Consider the following 8,706-nt stretch of genomic DNA (forward strand, 5'->3'; position numbering starts at 1 on the left):
TTTTTCTATGTTTCTGACAATTTTGAATACCCAATACCATACTGGTTCCATCAATGGTGGAACAAATTTGGAATTCATACAGACATTATTCCTGAATCAATACAGACATCCCAAAACCAATTCTTTGACAAAACCAAGTTACCAGATGTTGTTAATTGTTCCCCTAGATGGCTTATCTATAGCCATTATTTTCATATACCATGGATCTTTATGATAGAATATCAAATAAAAGACCAAACTATAGATAATTTTCAAATACCCATTCTAGTCCGCAAATACAAGACCAAATGGTGGCCCAAAACTGATCTTCAGGGTTGTGGCCCAGAAGCATTAGAACCATTTTTCACAAAATACCCACAATTCTGTCAAAACCCAAGCCCAGCTAGTATATCCAAACATGAAACATTTTTAGCAAAAAGACAAATGATAATATCACAAATGGCAGCATGCACCTCTGAGGAAGAATACGACAGACTAATTGAAGAATTAAATGAAGTAAAAAATTCCACGGCATCACCAGTAGACCTCTCTGATGACAATGATGATTTTTTCACGCAAGTGGAGATGTGATAGACAAAGACAAAAACAATGAAGTAAGCAATGACGTCATAACACACTTACCAGACAAAGTGGCAGACAACGACAAAAGACAAAGTGATGACTCAGCACGCACAAAAGATAATGGCAGACAAAGTAAAAAGCAAAAGAGAAAAAGACAAAGACAACTCATCAGCACAGTGGCGGACCGCTCAGTTCCATTGAATAAAGATTTGAAGTCCGGCTCTATAAAAAGGACCATTCAGCTCTCAGAAGGACACGGAAAAAACTCCAAGCATGAAAATTTCTCTCCACAAATGTATTTCAGTTTATATTTCTCATGTAAGGATACCGAAGTTTACAACAACTCGGTAGTAGCAATAGTACCAGTTATTGTATAAGTAGTACAAAGGTAGTACAAAGTTATATTGTATTTTGTATTAAGTTTTTAATACAATTATATTTTACCAACTGCTACTGTATAAGTCCGTATTGACGGCAATTATTTCTCTCTCTCTTCGATTACCACTCTGAGTTAACACTGGGATACCAGGTTAACGTTGCAGGAACCCTGACCTTAAAAACAATTGCATCCATATGATAAGTATGCTCTATGCTTGCGGTTTATACTGATCTGGCACATCAGAAATTCTGTTCAACCATGATTATTGAAATAGGAATATTTTATTGTCATATTTGTAACCAATTCTATATTGAATACTACTGTTATAAGTGTAGATGTTTCTATACTGTTGATATCATTGATCCATACTGTACTCTTAATATTGTATAATATCATAATGGAAATAGAAATAACCGAATATTACTGTTATACTTGCAATCTTTATTATACTATTATAACAATTATTAATGAATACAATGGTATTAGCATATATACACAAATGAGATATCCTCATACTTATTCATATACTTAAACATGAGATTCATAGTATCCGCATTAGAAAAATTGAGTTTAATAAATTTAACCAATAGAAACGAAGTTATATTCTTTAGAAACCAATTAGTTCAACAAGGAACTTTTATATTTGAATATCATCAAACCAATCATATAGATATGTTCTGTGATTGTAGAGAAACAGAACGAACATTAAATCTTTTTAATCTAATTATAAATTATTTAGACCAATTATTAAGAGACAATAATTTTTAAATATATTTGGTATATCGGCTGGAATACCCAAGGCTGCGGGCTACTGGTCCAAAGTATAACTTCGGTTATTGTGCTTTTGGTTTAACAACGCCACGTACCATTGAAAATTTAAATTAAAATTAAAATTATTGAAAATTTAAATTAAAATTAAAATCCCAGGTTATGATTTAAATAAACACAGATAATTTTAATAAAGCAGATTTATTTTTATTTTTATTTTTATTTTTGGTATGTGGCGTTGTTAAACTAAAGGCACAATAACCGAAGTTATACTTTGGACTAGTAGCCCGCAGCCTTGGGTATTCCAGCCGATATACCAAATATATTTAAAAATTATTGTCTCTTAATAATTGGTCTAAATAATTTATAATTAGATTAAAAAGATTTAATGTTCGTTCTGTTTCTCTACAATCACAGAACATACCTATATGATTGGTTTGATGATATTCAAATATAAAACTTTCTTGTTGAACTAATTGGTTTCTAAAGAATATAACTTCGTTTCTATTGGTTAAATTTATTAAACTCAATTTTTCTAATGCGGATACTATGAATCTCATGTTTAAGTATATGAATAAGTATGAGGATATCTCATTTGTGTATATATGCTAATACCATTGTATTCATTAATAATTGTTATAATAGTATAATAAAGATTGCAAGTATAACAGTAATTATTTCTATTTCCATTATGATATTATACAATATTAAGAGTACAGTATGGATCAATGATATCAACAGTATAGAAACATCTACACTTATAACAGTAGTATTCAATATAGAATTGGTTACAAATATGACAATAAAATATTTCTATTTCAATAATCATGGTTGAACAGAATTTCTGATGTGCCAGATCAGTATAAACCGCAAGCACAGAGCATACTTATCATATGGATGCAATTGTTTTTAAGGTCAGGGTTCCTGCAACGTTAACCTGGATTCCCAGAATTAACTCAGACTGATATTCGAAGAGAGAGAGAAATAGTTGCCGTCAACACGGACTTATACAGTAGCAGTTGGTAAAATATAATTGTATTAAAAACTTAATACAAAATACAATATACAAATAACTTTGTACTACCTTTGTACTACTTATACAATAACTAGTACTATTGCTACTACCGAGTTGTTGTAAACTTCGGTATCCTTACATGAGAAATATAAACTGAAATACATTTGTGGAGAGAAATTTTCTTGCTTGGAGTTTTTTCCGTGTCTCCTTCTGAGAGCTGAATGGTCCTTTTTATAGAGCCGGACTTCAAATCTTTATTCAATGGAATTGAGCGGTCCGCCACTGTGCTTATGAGTTGTCTTTGTCTTTTTCTCTTTTGCTTTTTACTTTGTCTGCCATTATGTTTTGTGCGTGCTGAGTCATCACTTTGTCTTTTGTCGTTGTCTGCCACTTTGTCTGGTAAGTGTGTTATGACGTCATTGCTTACTTCATTGTTTTTGTCTTTGTCTGTCACATCTCCACTTGCGTGAAAAAATCATCATTGTCATCAGAGAGGTCTACTGGTGATGCCGTGGAATTTTTTACTTCATTTAATTCTTCAATTAGTCTGTCGTATTCTTCCTCAGAGGTGCATGCTGCCATTTGTGATATTATCATTTGTCTTTTTGCTAAAAATGTTTCATGTTTGGATATACTGGCTGGGCTTGGGTTTTGACAGAATTGTGGGTATTTTGTGAAAAATGGTTCTAATGCTTCTGGGCCACAACCCTGAAGATCAGTTTTGGGCCACCATTTGGTCTTGTATTTGCGGACTAGAATGGGTATTTGAAAATTATCTATAGTTTGGTCTTTTATTTGATATTCTATCATAAAGATCCATGGTATATGAAAATAATGGCTATAGATAAGCCATCTAGGGGAACAATTAACAGCATCTGGTAACTTGGTTCTGTCAAAGAATTGGTTTTGGGCTGTCTGTATTAATTCAGGAATAATGTCTGTATGAATTCCAAATTTGTTCCACCATTGATGGAACCAGTATGGTATTGGGTATTCAAAATTGTCAGAAACATAGAAAAAAAATGAAATAGACATTTGGTCATTCTGCTTGAGGAATGTTCTTTCCCAAGCAGTTTGATAATCATAATAATTGTATCTTGCATTTTGTCCATTGGTCAAAATAAATTCTTTTGTCTGGTGGGGCTCTTGTCCCCACTCTGCCAGAGTCCATACTTTAACAAGTCGGACTTTACAGTATCTAATTTTATTTGGGATTACAGGATCATAATTGTTTTGTATAAGAATGGAATTTGTCTGGATGAGAATAGTCTCATAGTAATTTTGGGATTTGGTAAAATTGTCTGGAATATAGTAATGTGTTCTGGGAAATATGGATTCACATAATTGGTAAGCATTGAGGTTTGGGTTTTTGGCCCAATACTCAGGTTCTATAGTAATCACATGGTCTTCAATAGTTTTATATTTATAATCTGTGGATATAAGGTCTTGTGAAACTTTTGGGCTTTGAGAAGATGATTGGGTATTGGTAACAACTTGTTTAAAAGTAGAGGGTGTTATTAGTTTAATAGAGCCCATTGGGGATTGTAATGGACTGTATTTGTTTAACGAAGTAAAATTAAAAGCAAAGGCTGGTCTGGGAGATCTTGGTCTTGGACTACTGGGTTGGATAATCAAAGCACTTGAAATTGGGTTTATTGGTCTGTTTATAATGCTAGTACTACTAGTATAAATTGGTCTTTGAGTAGTAGATGGTCCAGAAGTGAATAACTATAATTTGGTCAAATTGGTCTTTGAAACATTGGTATGAGATCTTAAAGAGATCTTTTCAGTTTCTTTACCTTTTCCTTTGTCCGTCATTTTCCTTGTAGGAATTTTCTGGTCAGAAAATCTGCAATAGAATTGTCAGTTCCTTTTATGTGTTCAATTTTATTAATATAATTTTCATAATTATATTTATATAAATTTAATATATAATTAATAAAATAAATATAATATTATATTATAAATAATTTAAAATAATTAATATTTATAATAATATTAATATAATTTTTATAATTATATCCATATAAATTTAATACATAATAAAATAAAATAAATTAATAAAATATAGTTGTAACAGTAAGGTGGAGACTAGAACCAGGACGAGGCCTGTGCAAGAACTTTCCTCGTTTCAAAACCTAACACTAATGGGAGTAAAACATGGCCTTTTTACTTTTTCAAATTGAAAAAAAAAAATTCTCAATTCCAAAAAACTTTTTTATCGAATTAGGATGAAAGATAACTTTACTGCATTTTAAAAATACGGTAGAATTTACCGCACTCTAAGAGTATAGTAAAAAAAATAATTTAAAAAAAATACAAGAATACAGTAAAAAAGAATAATTTTAAAAAAAATTACATTACCCACTTAAAAAGTGAGGTAATGTATTTGCACAATTTAAAATGCAGAATTTGGCATTTTAAAATTTAATTTTTATTTAATTAATTATTATATTATATTTTATTAATTTATTTTATTTTATTATATATTAAATTTATATGAATATAATTATAAAAATTATATTAATATTATTATAAATATTAATTATATTATTTTATTTATAATATAACATTATATTTTCATATTTATTATTTTATTTTATTATTTTTATTATTATAAAATTTTTAAAAAATTACATAACTAACAACACCTAAAAAAAATTTTGGACTTTTTACTATTTTAAAATTTAAAAAAAATTTCTAAAAGCTGTTACTGTTTCAAAAATTAAATATTTATAAATTAATTGTAATAAAAATAATAAAATAAAATAATAAATATTAATGATATAATATTATATTGTAAATAAATTAAAATAATTAATATTTATAATAATATTAATATAATTTTATAACTATATTTATATAAATTTAATATATAATTAATAAAATAAATATTATTTTATTTTATAAATAATTTAAAATAATTAATATTAATATTAATATATCTTTTATAATTATATTTATATAAATTTAATATATAATTAAATTAATAAAATATAATATAATTAATTAAATAAAATTAAATTTTAAAATACAGAATAATAAATATAAAAAATATAATGTTATATTATAAACCCATTTCAAAAAAATGTAAATATAAATAAATCAAAATAATTAATATTTATAATAATATTAATATAATTTTATAACTATATTTATATAAATTTAATATATAATTAATAAAATAAATATTATTTTATTTTATAAATAATTTAAAATAATTAATATTAATATTAATATATCTTTTATAATTATATTTATATAATATTATATTGTAAATAAATTAAAATAATTAATATTTATAATAATATTAATATAATTTTATAACTATATTTATATAAATTTAATATATAATTAATAAAATAAATATTATTTTATTTTATAAATAATTTAAAATAATTAATATTAATATTAATATATCTTTTATAATTATATTTATATAAATTTAATATATAATTAAATTAATAAAATATAAATATTATTTGATTTTATAAATAATTTAAAATAATTAATATTAATATTAATATATGTTTTATAATTATATATATATATATATATATATAAATTTAATATATAATTAAATTAATAAAATATAATATAATTAATTAAATAAAAATTAAATTTTAAAATACAGAATAATAAATATAAAAAATATAATGTTATATTATAAACCCATTTCAAAAAAAAAGTTTAAATTAATATTAATATTAATATATCTTTTATAATTATATTTATATAAATTTAATATATAATTAAATTAATAAAATATAATATAATTAATTAATTAAAAATTAAAATTTAAAATACAGAATAATGAATATAAAAAATATAATGTTATATTATAAACCCATTTAAAAAAAAATATAAATATAAATAAATTAAAATAATTAATATTTATAATAATAGTAATATAATTTTATAACTATATTTATATAAAATTAATACATAATTAATAAAATAAATATAATATTATATTATAAATAATTTAAGATAATTAATATTAATATTAATATAATTTTCATAATTATATTTATATAAATTTAATATATAATTAATAAAATAAATATAATATTGTATTATAAATAATTTAAAACAATTAATATTAATATATCTTTTATAATTATATTTATATAAATTTAATATATAATTACATTAATAAAATATAATATAATTAATTAAATAAAAATTAAATTTTAAAATACAGAATAATAAATATAAAAAATATAATGTTATATTATAAACCCATTTCAAAAAAAATTGTAAATATAAATAAATTAAAATAATTAATATTTATAATAATATTAATATAATTTTATAACTATATTTATATAAATTTAATATATAATTAATAAAATAAATATTATTTGATTTTATAAATAATTTAAAATAATTAATATTAATATTAATATATGTTTTATAATTATATAATTAATTAATTAAAAATTAAAATTTAAAATACAGAATAATGAATATAAAAAATATAATGTTATATTATAAACCCATTTAAAAAAAATATAAATATAAATAAATTAAAATAATTAATATTTATAATAATAGTAATATAATTTTATAACTATATTTATATAAAATTAATACATAATTAATAAAATAAATATAATATTATATTATAAATAATTTAAGATAATTAATATTAATATTAATATAATTTTCATAATTATATTTATATAAATTTAATATATAATTAATAAAATAAATATAATATTGTATTATAAATAATTTAAAACAATTAATATTAATATATCTTTTATAATTATATTTATATAAATTTAATATATAATTACATTAATAAAATATAATATAATTAATTAAATAAAAATTAAATTTTAAAATACAGAATAATAAATATAAAAAATATAATGTTATATTATAAACCCATTTCAAAAAAAATTGTAAATATAAATAAATTAAAATAATTAATATTTATAATAATATTAATATAATTTATAACTATATTTATATAAATTTAATATATAATTAATAAAATAAATATTATTTGATTTTATAAATAATTTAAAATAATTAATATTAATATTAATATATGTTTTATAATTATATATATATATAAATTTAATATATAATTAAATTAATAAAATATAATATAATTAATTAAATAAAAATTAAATTTTAAAATACAGAATAATAAATATAAAAATATAATGTTATATTATAAACCCATTTCAAAAAAAATGTAAATAGAAATAAATTAAAATAATTAATATTTATAATAATAGTAATATAATTTTATAACTATATTTATATAAATTTAATACATAATTAATAAAATAAATATAATATTATATTATAAATAATTTAAAATAATTAGGATTAATATTAGTATAATTTTCATAATTATATTTATATAAATTTAATATATAATTAGTAAAATAAATATAATATTATATTATAAATAATTTAAAATAATTAATATTTATATTAATATATCTTTTATAATTATATTTATATAAATTTAATATATAATTAAATTAGTAAAATATAATATAATTAATTAAATAAAAATTAAATTTTAAAATACAGAATAATAAATATAAAAATATAATGTTTTATTATAAACCCATTTCAAAAAAAATATAACTATAAATAAATTAAAATAATTAATATTTATAATAATAGTAATATAATTTTATAATTATATTTATATAAATTTAATACATATTTAATAAAATAAATATAATATTATATTATAAATAATTTAAAGTAATTAGTATTAATATTAATATAATTTTCATAATTATATTTATATAAATTTAATATATAATTAGTAAAATAAATATAATATTATATTATAAATAATTTAAAGTAATTAATATTTATAATAATTAATTAATATTATTTTTATAATTATATTTATATAAATTTAATATATAATAAAATAAAATAAATTAATAAAATATAATATAATAATTAATTAATTAAATTTTAAAATGCGGAATTCCGCAATTTA

This window comes from Manihot esculenta, chromosome 11 (genome assembly GCF_001659605.2).
Source record: "Manihot esculenta cultivar AM560-2 chromosome 11, M.esculenta_v8, whole genome shotgun sequence".
In the NCBI taxonomy this organism is placed as follows: domain Eukaryota; kingdom Viridiplantae; phylum Streptophyta; class Magnoliopsida; order Malpighiales; family Euphorbiaceae; genus Manihot; species Manihot esculenta.